Below are 11,403 nucleotides of genomic sequence, written 5' to 3' on the forward strand. Positions count from 1 at the left end.
ACTTATTTCCATAGAAAGCTTTAGGAATACACAGACGTACACACACACACACACACACATACACACACACACACTTTTTTAAAAAAGAAAAATATATAAAGAAAAACAATCTAATTATGATGATCATTAATACTGGGAAAGATCATATGTCATATAAATTTTTAAGATAGAAAATGATTTAAAACTGGTATCTTTTGTTCATCACTGCTAATTATTAGAGAAATGCAAACCATAACAACAATGAAATGTCACCTAACATCTGTCAGAATGGCTGCTATCAAAAGGTCTACAAATAACAAATGTAGGAAAGGATGTGGAGAAAAGAGAACCCTTGTACACTGTTTGTGGAAATGTAAATTGGTGTGGCCATTATGGAAAACAATATGGAGTTTCCTCAAAAGAACTGAAAATAGAACTACCATCTGATCCAGCAATTCCACTCCTGGGTATATATACAGAAAAAACAGAAACAATAATTTGAAAAGATACATGCACCCCAGTGTTCGTAGCAGCATTATTTACAATAGCCAAGACATGGAAGCAACCCAGGTGCTCAACAACAGATGAATGGATAAAGAAGATGTGGTCCATATATATCTCAGCTATAAAAAAAGAATGAAATTCTACCATTTGCAATAGTATGGATGGGCCTAGGTAATAGTATGCTTAGTGAAATAAGTCAGACAGAGAAAGACAAACACTGTATATCACTTCTATGTGGAATCTAAAAAATAACACAAATGTACAAGCAAAACAGAAACAGACTCACAGATACAGAAAACAAACTTGTGGTTACCAAAGGGGAAGGAAGAGGGTGGAGGGACAAATTAGGGGTATGGGATTAAGAGATAGCTACTATGTATAAAATAGGTAAGCAAGAAGGATATATTATGTAGCACAGGGATTTAGAGCTGTTATCTTGTAATAACTTATAATGGAATCTAACCTGAAAAATGCTGAATCACTATGCTGTACACCTGAAAATAAGATAACATTCTAAATCAACTATACTTCAATTTTAAAAATAAAATAAAATAAAAATGATACCTTTGATCAGTAGATCTTTGGAAGCAAAGAGATCATTACAGTGTACATCTGTGTGCTAATTCTCTTAGGATCACTCTATAACAGATGTAATCAAAATTGTTCTGTCTATTCAATGAAGTAAATTATTCTCTTATCGACAGAGTTTTAGTTGTACTCTGAAACACAAACCAGAGTAAGGGGGAGGTCAGAGGCTGTTGGTGAGCCTACATATTGTTGCTGTGTTTATTTCCTAAGGGAACACTAATAACTTGGCGGGAAAACAGAAAGAAGAAACGCTTTTATTCTCCTCCATGCATAGTCAAATGCAATGTCTTTATTTTTTTCAAAGACTCTCTGTATTCAAGCTCAAAGATGTGAAGTTATGAAGAAGACTGATCCTTCAATTATTTAAAAATATTAGAAATGATGGTGCAAAACAATGTTTTCTGGTGTTGGTTTTTACAAACTCTTAAAAACACTTAAATAAAAGGGAAATTATTCTCTTTGGTGACATTTCTAACAGCATATGTTTTAGTTTGAAATAATATATTTCAGCTTCATAAGGAATAACAACATAAATAACCAAAATATGTATTAGAAAATAAATCTTTGATTGTTTTTCCCAAACCAAATTATTTTCTGAGAAAATTCTGTTTTCTGAAATAGAGACTGACTCCTTCAATGAACGACTCTGTCCCTGTTTCCTGTCACTAGGACTAAGCAGTCCGGTAAGGTGATGGTGGTATGCTAATACTGACATTTAAGATTGAAAAATAAACATTTTTAACGAGGTTTGTAAACTCAATTTCTGCGATTTTTGCCTACACCAAGCTCTCACAACAAATTCAACATCAATAAAATCAGCAAAAATAGGTGAGTCTCACTGAATTCACATTCATTCACTCAGTAAATTTTTATTGAATTCCTACTATGTGCTAGATACTGTTCTAATCACAGTAAACCAGAGAAACCCCCTTGACCTCAAGAAGCTTAGATTCTAATAGGGGAGACAGACAAAAATAAATAAATATGTAACTCGATACATATCTAAGTACTAGAAGTGTGACCAGCATATAATAGGCATTCAGTAGCTTTTACAAAAATGGTTTTTATTGAAGTATAATAAAAATTATATAAAGTGTGGTAGGCAGCATGCTGTCCCCCTAAAAATGTCCATGGAATCTACAAATACTACTTGACAAGGAAATTAAGGTTGGAGATGGGCTTCAGATTGTTAATGAACTGACCTGAGGGTCAGGAAATCATCCTGGACCATCTAGATGCGCCCAAAATACTCACAATGGTCCTTCAAATGTGGAAGCGGGTGGCAGTGTTAGAGCAATCCTGAGTGAGAAAGGCTTGAATGGCTAGAGCTGGCTTTGAAGGTGAAAGGGAAGCACAAACTGGAATGTGGGCAGCCTTTGGCAGCTGGAGGCAGCAAGAAAATGGATTCTCCCTTACAGTCTCCAGAAGGAACCAGCCCTGCTGACACTTTGGTTTTAACCCAGTGATAGCTATTTTGGACTCTGATGTCCAGAATTATAAGATAATAAATTTGTCTTGTTTTAAGCCACTAAGCTTGTAGTAATTCATTGCAGCAGTGATAGGAAACTAATACAGTGAAACGTACAGATCTGAAGCATATAGATTGACAAGCCTGAACATGTATCTTCACTCATTCAACCAACCAAGTTATGCATATTTCCATCACCAGGAAACTTCCCTCCTTGGCTTCTTCTAGTCAAACCATTCTCCCCGCAAACGGAGGGAATCGCTGTGCTAATTTCTATCACATTAAATTACTGTAGCCTGTTCTTGAACTTCATATAAATGAAATCATAAAGTATGCATGTTTTTGTGTCTGGCTTCTTTCAACACGCTGGTTTTAAGTTTCATCCAAGTTGAGTCTACCAGTAGTTCAGTCCCTTTTATTGCATTGTGGTGTTGCATTGTAAGCACACAGCCCAGGCCAGATCAGGGCCATGCCTGGACTGACAGGAACATCACTTGTCATAATCCATTGGTCAAAGTCTTAACAGCACCTATCCAGATTCAAAGGGATGGAGAAACAATTCTGCCTTTTTTTTCCCCTAAATTTTTAAAACAGAAATGAATTTTAATACAGAAAATGAAGACAGCATTTTGGAAATTTATCACTCAAAGGGGTATCTCTATTTGAGGAAATCAGCGTGTTACACTTTGAGAGATGGAATGCTACACCTCGTGCACCAAAATAAAAAATGAAATTAAATTAAAAAATGAAATGGTTACCAAGGTAATGCAGGTCATGGGAGCAAAGGTGAAGGGTCACACATTATTAAAAAGCAATCCAAAAGCCCAGCTGCGTCATGATCTCTCATAAGTGTTCCAGCGGTGACTCTCTTTGGCTAAATTGAACTTCTCGGCTGACATTCAAGCAGCTTGTTTGGTAAAAAGATTTTTACACGACTACTATTGCTGTTCCCATGGTCATCTTATACAGGTGGCACAGTGTTGAGAACACAGTATGTGCTAGTTCCGCAAAATACACTTTGGGAAATGCTCTTCGGGCTTGTTTTCGGTAGCCATTTCCCCTCCACGTGCCACAGTCTTCTGCTCCTTATGACCCAACCTGAGCATGCACTTCTTGCCACTGCCCACAACTCTGCCTCTTGACGTGAGTGGCAAAGGCCCTGTTATGGACCAAACTGGGTCCCCTCAAATTCATGTGTTACAGACCAAACCCCCAATGCCTCAGAATGGGACTGTATATGGAGACAGGGCCTTTAAAGAGGTGATTAAGGTAAAATGCGATCTTGTCGGTGTGTCCTAATGCCATATAACTAGTACCCTTCCTTATAAAAAGAGGTTAGGACAGGGACACACACAGAGAAAAAAGACCAAGCGAAGACACTGGAAGAAGACAGCCTCTACAAGCCAAGGAAAGAGGCCTCAGAAGGAAACCCTGCTGACATGATGATCTTGGACTTCTAGTCACCAGAACCATAAGGAAATAAGTTTCTGTTGTAAGCCACCCGGTCTGTGGTATTTGCTATAGTAGGCTTGGAAAATGAATACGGACCCATGCAGAAGATGGGAGATATTATTGTGGCAATATATAGAAAGTACAATCTGCTACAGTTAGGTTTAAGCCATCTGCCTTCTGTTAGTTTTCCATTTGTCCCATCTGTTTTTAATGTTCTATTCCTCCCCACTCCCCCCAACCTTTCTTGCATTCTTTTGGTTTAATTGATTATTTTTTACAATTGCATTTTTCCTCCTCTTAAGCTCTAAATCTGTTGTATTCTTTTAGTGGTTGCTCCTGGGATTATGTTTTACTTACTTATTTTGTCACAGCCTACTTAGAATCAACATTGTACCACTTTAACACTTGAGACTTGTAGCAGTATAATTCTTTTGTGCTCTTGTCATATATTTTTCTTCTACATATATTATAAACATTATCTTTTAAAGAAACTAGGAAAAAAGGATAGACTCTTATATTTGCCTATGGACTTAACATTTCTGGAGTTCTTCATTTCTTCCTGAGGATTTGACGTTTTATGTAGCATTTCCCTTTAATCTAAAGAGTTTTCTTTAGCATTTCTTAAAATAAGGGTCCAGTTGCAGAAAGGTTCCCTGAGTTTTGTTTTATCTGGAAAAAAAAAAAACAAAACTCTTTATTTTGTCCTTATTTTTAAAGCATATTTTCCCTGGATGTAGAATTATAGTTTGACAGTTTTTAACATTTTCTTTTCCTATGATTTGTGTGTCTCTCCATCCCCCGCTAAATTCCTTTGTTGAAGTCCTAATCCTAGGTACCTCAGACTTAATCACGGTACTTCAGTACCTGTGACCTTATCTGGACATAGGGTCTTTACAGAGGTAATCAAGTTAACTTCAGTCATTAGGGGAGCCTAATCCAATATGACTGGTGTCCTTAGAAAAAGAGGAAATGTGAATACAGAGACATGCATAGAAGGAAGACAATGTGAAGAGGCACAGGGAAAAGGCAGAGACCTGCAGTAGACCTCCCCTCACAGTCCTCAGAAGGAACCAACCTGTCAAGGAATCAACCAAAGCTTGATTTTGAACTTCTAGCTTCCAGAACTGTGAGAATAAATTTCTGTTGTTTAAGTCATCTAGTCTAAGGTACTTTGTTGTGGCAGCTCTAGCAAACTAATACACTTCTCATAACTTTAAAGATTTGTTCCATTTTCTTCTGGCCTCTGAATCTTTTCTAATGAGGAGTTAGTTGTTATAATTATTTCCCTATATGTAATTTTTTTTTTCTCTTAATACTTTAAAGGTTTTATTTTAATCTTTGATTTGTCAGTAGTTTGAAACGTACAGGGCTCAGTGTAGTTGTTTTTGTATTTATCCTGCTTGGGGGTTATCTGAACTTCTTGGATCTATACATTTTTTTCATCAAATTTGGATACATTTCTTCCATTACTTCTTTTTTTATTTTTTCAATTTTTACCTTTTTTTTTTTTTTTTTTTTTTTTTTAGCAGACAATAAACAGCACGTATTTAGAGTGTACAATTTGGTATCCCAATCTCCCAATTCATTCCCCCCCAACCCTCCCTGCTTTCCCCACTTGGTGTCCATATGTTTGTTCTCTACATCTGTGTCCCTATTTCTGCCCTGCAAACTGGTTGATTTGTACCATTTTTCTATAGTCCACATATATGTGTTAATATAGGATATTTGTTTTTCTCTTTCTGACTCATTTCACTCTGTATGACAGTCTCTAGGTCCATCCATGTCTCTACAAATGTCCCAGTTTTTCTACTAACTTTGGATTTTGTTGGCTCTTCTTTCTCTAATTTCTTTAGGTATAAGGTTAGATTGTTTATTTGGGATTTTTCTTGTTTCTTGAGATAGGATTGCATTGCTATAAACTTCCCTCTTAGAACTGCCTTTGCTGCATCCCATAGCTTTTGGATTGTTGTGTTTTCATTGTCATTCATCTCTAGGTATTTTTGGATTTCCTCTTTGATTTCTTCAGTGATCTCTTGGTTATTTAGTAGCATATTGTTTAGCCTCCATGTGTTTGTGTTTTTTACAGTTTTTTTCCAGCAATTGATTTCTAATCTCATAGCATTGTGGTCAAAAAAGATGCTTGACATGATTTCAATTTTCTTGAATTTACCAAGACTTGATTTATGACCCAAAATGTGATCTATCCTGGAGAATGTTCCATGTGCACTTGAGAAGAACATGTAATCTGCTGTTTTTGGATGTAATGTCCTATAGATATCTATTAAATCAAGCTGATTTATTGTGTCATTTAAAGCTTGTGTTTCCTTATTGATTTTCTGTGTGGATGATCTGTCCATTGGTGTAAGTGGGGTGTTAAAGTCCCCCACTATTGTTGTGTTACTGTCAATTTCCTCTTTCATAGTTGTTAGCATTTGCCTTATGTATTGAGGGGCTCTTATGTTGGGTGCATATATATTTATAATTGTTGTTGCCTCTTCTTGGATTGATCCTTTGATCTTTATGTAATGTCCTTTCTTGTCTCTTGTAATATTTTTTATTTTAAAGTCTATGTTATTTGATATGAGTATTGCTACTCCAGCTTTCTTTTGATCTCCATTTGCATGGAATATCTTTTTCCATCCCCTCACTTTCAGTCTGTATGTGTCCCTAGGTCTGAAGTGGGTCTCTTGTAGACAGCATATATATGGGTCTTGTTTTGTATCCATTCAGCCAGTCTGTGTCTTTTGGTTGGTGCATTTAGTCCATTTCCATTCAAGGTAATTATTGAAATGTATGTTCCTATTACCATTTTCTTAATTGTTTTGTTTTTGTTTTTGTAGGTCCTTTTCTTCTCTTATGTTTCCTGCTTAGAGAAGATCCTTTAGCATTTGTTGTAGGGCTGGTTAGGTGGTGCTGAATTCTCTTAGCTGTTGCTTGTCTGTAAAGCTTTTGATTTCTCCCTCAAATCTGAATGAGATCCTTGCTGGATAGAGTATTCTTGGTTGTAGGTTCTTCCCTGTCATCACTTGAAATATATCATGCCACTCCCTCTGGCTTGCAGAGTTTCTGCTGAGAAATCAGCTGTGAAACTTATGGGAGTTCCCTTGTATGTTATTTGTCATTTTTCCCTTGTTGCTTTTAATAACTTTTCTCTGTCTTTCATGTTTGTCAGTTTGACTACTATATGTCTTGGTGTGTTTCTCCTTGGGTTTATCCTGCCTGGGACTCTCTGTGCTTCCTGGACTTGGGTAGCTATTTCCTCTCCCATGTTAGGGAAGTTTTCAACTATAATCTCTTCCAATATTTTCTCAGGTCCTTTCTCTCTTTCTCCTTCTAGGACCCCTATAATGCGAATGTTGGTGCATTTAACATTGTCCCAGAGGTCTCTTAGGCTGTCTTCAGTTCTTTTCATTCTTTTTTCTTTATTCTTTTCTGCAACCGTGATTCTCACCATTCTGTCTTCCAGGTCACTTATTTGCCCTTCTGCCTCAGTTAATCTGCTATTGGTTCCTTCTAGTGTATTTTTCATTTCAGTTACTGTGTTGCATATGTCTGTTTGTTTGCTCTTTAATTCTTCTAGGTCTTTGGTAAACTTTTCGATCTTTGCATCCAGTCTTTTTTCAAAGTCCTGGATCATCTTCATCATCATTATTCTGAATTCCTTTTCTGGAAGGGTGCCTATCTCCTCTTCATTTAGTTGTTTTTCTGGGGTTTTATCCTATCTCTTCATCTGGTACAAAGTCCTCTGCTTTTTCATTTTCTCTGTCTTTCTGTGGCTGTGGTTTTCAGTTCCACAAGACGAAATACTGCTGATACTGCTTTATACTGCTGTCTGCCCTCTTGTGGAGGAAGCTATCTCATGCGTGCTTCCTGATGGGAGGGACTGATGGTGGGTTGGGCTGGGTTGGTGGAGCTCAGTAAGACTTTAATCTGCTTGTCTACCAATGGGTAGGGCTGTGTTCCCACCCTGTTGGTCATTTGGCCTGAAGCCACCTAGCAGTGGAGCCTACAGGCTCTTTGGTGGGGCTAATGGGGGACTCTGGGAGGGCTCACACCAATGAGCACTTCCCAGAACCCCTGCTGCCAGTGCCCCTGTCTCCTCGGTGAGCCACAGCCACCCACCACTTCCACAGGCAACCCCTCAACACCAGCAGGTAGGTCTGGTTCAATCTCCTTTGGGGTCACTGCTCCTTCCCTCTGGGTCCTGGTGAGCACACTTTTTTGTGTGCCTTCCCAGAGTGGAGTCTCTGTTTCCCCCAGTCCTGTGGAGGTCCTGCAATCAAATCCCGCTGGCTTTCAAAGTCTGATTCTCTGGGGATTCCTCCTCCTGTTGCTGGACTCCCAGGTTGGGAAGCCTGACGTGGGGCTCACAACCCTCACTTTAGTGGGTGGACTTCTGCAGTATAACTGTTCTCCAGTTTGTGAGTCACCCACTCCAAATTTATGGGATTTGATTTTAACGCAATTGTGCCCCTCCTACCATCTCATTGCGGCTTCTCCTTTGTCTCTGGATGTAGGGTGTCTTTTTTGGTGAGTTTCAGTATCTTTCTGTTGATGATTGTTCAGCAGTTAGTTGTAATTCTGGTGCTCTTGCAAGAGGGAGTGAGCACACGTCCTCCTACTCCGCCATCTTGATCCTCTCTTCCATTACTTCTTAAAATTTTTTTTCTGCCTCATTCTTTCTCTCCTTTCCCTGGACTCCAATCATCCAAGGAAATGATATTGTTCCACAGATTACTAAGGCTCTGTTCATTTTTTTCAATATTTTTTCTTTCTGTTCTTCAATTTGAATAATTTCCACTCATCTGTTTTCAGCTTTAATGACTTTTCTGCCAAGTTAAATCTGCTTTAAAAATAATCTGGTGAATTTTTAATTTTAGATATTGTATATTTTAGGTTTAAGATTTCTATTTAGTTCTTTTTTATATTTTCAATTTCTCTGCTGAGATTCTCCATCCATTTATTCATTCATTGTCTATGTTTTCTTGAACAAATTTACAATATCTTTTAAGACTTTTTATCTTTTAAGACTTTTTATCAACATCTGGTCTGTAGCTTTTGCCTGCTTTTTTTGTGGGTCACCTTTTCCTGCCCGCCTTTCTTTTTGCATGTCTAGTAATTTGTATTATGTGCTAGACATTTTGGGTAATAAATTGTGAGGAGTTAGGATTATATTAAATTTTATTCTGGCAAGCAGGTCAACTTACTGGTGAATCCTCTTGATCCTATCTGAATTGGTTTTAGACTTTATTGAGCCAGATATATTTTGCTTTTGTCCTTTGTCCTAGGTCATGACTGTTATTCTTGGGAGTGTTACTTACTGCTAAGACATAGCCTTTCTGGGTTGTACCTGAATGCCTAGTGCTCAGCAAGGTCTCTCAACTCTGGTGTGGCTGGATTCCAACTCCTCCCAGAACAGCCTGGGAGTATCTCTGTTTAGCCCTCTGCCACCCAGTACTTGCTCTCTGCTATACCCTTGGAGTCTTATGTTGCTTATAAGACTGTCTAGCACTTATAAGCAACATAAGACTTATGGTCTGGTCTGTCCAGCGCTCAGGCTAGTACCCCAGGGCACTCATAGACATCTGGGGACCCCTCTGTACTGATTTCTCTTATCCGTACCATATGTGTATTCCAGCCACCTCAACAGCCTCAAAGTTCTCCATCGCCTTGGATCACTGACATCATTATTCTCCTCCCAGGTTCCACATTTCTGGGTGGTCAGGAAAGTGCTCCAAGGAAGAAAACTGCAGTGAATGTGTAGCTTATTTTTTGTTTCCTGTCTTTCAAGCATCAAACCAGTACTATTGTCTAATCCCTGAAAAAATTTTTCCACTTATTATTTTTCCAGGTTTGTAGTTGTTTTTGGTGAGAGAATAATTCCAATACCACTTGCTCCATCATGGCCCAAAGTGGAAGTCCAATACTCAAAACATTTTTATGCATAAATGAATGAATTTGATTTTGCCTTCCTAGTGTTCAGTATAAAGTCTGGCACAATTGGAGCTTAATAAACATTTGTTGGATAAATTTCTAAGACTTCAAAGAAGATCTACCTTCAAACTCCATTATTGGTCCACTATAAATGCGGAAGATAGGAGTAGAGGAAGGTACTAAGTGTTAATGTGGAAATTTTTTTTCTTATTCTAGTTAGTTTGTACTTCATGCAAATGGAAATGTTTCTGTATCCAGAACTGTTGTATTTGTAAACTCTATAGAGGAGATTGAGGGACATTGACACAATGCAGATTCCTTTCTAGGTGGAGAGAAAACTGACACCTCTAATAGACTTGGCTGGGAAGAAACAACCATGTTGTTGAGATCAGAAGAAATACACACAACTTACCATGGGAAATAAAAAAGGGTATCTTGTCAAGAGACTCATATCTTGTTTGATTGGTGATGTCATTATCAGCTTTCCAAGAAGCTATATAAAGAGGGCAACTGTCCCTCCTTTTCAGCAATTTTCCCCTTGTTTTCTGAGGGTTTTTTGGTGTGTGTGTGGTTTCACATCAGGCTCAGCTGGGTCTAAACAAAGTCAGCTGGGGGAATCCTTCTGCATCTGGGTCCTGCAGGTCCATTCTGTGTCACCAACTAGGGTGGGAGTGGCCAGAATCAAGCTTATTCCTCAGTGGAAGGCCTGCCACTTTGAATAGCATGGTGACACCTCATCTTTATGCTAACAGAATAAAATGTTCTTTGTTTTAAGTTTCCATAATGACAAAGCATTCACTTTTCTTCTTTTCAAACTGGGACTCCCTCTAGAAGATCCATTAGGGGAATCAACTCTGATTCATTGTCAGCTTAGATGCCCACTCTTTTCCTTTAACCCTTTTATTCCAATTTTCTGCACATCACATGTAAATACAAATCTTTGTTCTTGTTTCCTAGAGAAACAAAGAGGCAGCAGAGTTAAAAATTTGCTAATAAATCACGTGACCATCTGTAGTACAAATTTTATTGAAAAACGAACTAGAATTATGCAGATCTCCCTAGCTGCCTGAGTCCTGACACTTCCTCCTTCAGAGAATTAATTTGATTCAAGACTCTGGAAAGCAAGAAGATGAATTAGATATTAATAAGATTGATTTATGCAAAGGAAGCCACAACAAGGAATATATTGTGCATTATGCAAAGCAGAGGCAGTGCACTTCAGAACGAGAGTCACTTGAAATCTTAATTACAGGTTATCTGTTGAAGTACACGGCAATGACAATGTCCTGCATTAAACATTTAACTTCAGAGATATCAAATAAAAAACACAGCTTTAAAAGAAATGTTGTAAAAAGTAATTTAGAAAACCACAACACCTAAACTGTTATGAATTTATATATATTTCTTGACTTAAACGTGACAAGATGACACGTGATAGAGGACAGTTGAGCGCATTTGACATGTGCCTTTCTGCTTTG

At 37.9% G+C, this 11,403-nt stretch overlaps 1 pseudogene; it reads right to left on the bottom strand.

Annotated features, from left to right (window-relative positions):
- Positions 1–3,372: 3,372 nt before the first annotated feature.
- Positions 3,373–9,657, bottom strand: LOC130854874 (calmodulin-binding transcription activator 1-like; annotated as a pseudogene).
- Positions 9,658–11,403: the final 1,746 nt, after the last annotated feature.

The sequence above is a fragment of the Hippopotamus amphibius genome, chromosome 6 (genome assembly GCF_030028045.1).
Source record: "Hippopotamus amphibius kiboko isolate mHipAmp2 chromosome 6, mHipAmp2.hap2, whole genome shotgun sequence".
Taxonomy (NCBI): domain Eukaryota; kingdom Metazoa; phylum Chordata; class Mammalia; order Artiodactyla; family Hippopotamidae; genus Hippopotamus; species Hippopotamus amphibius.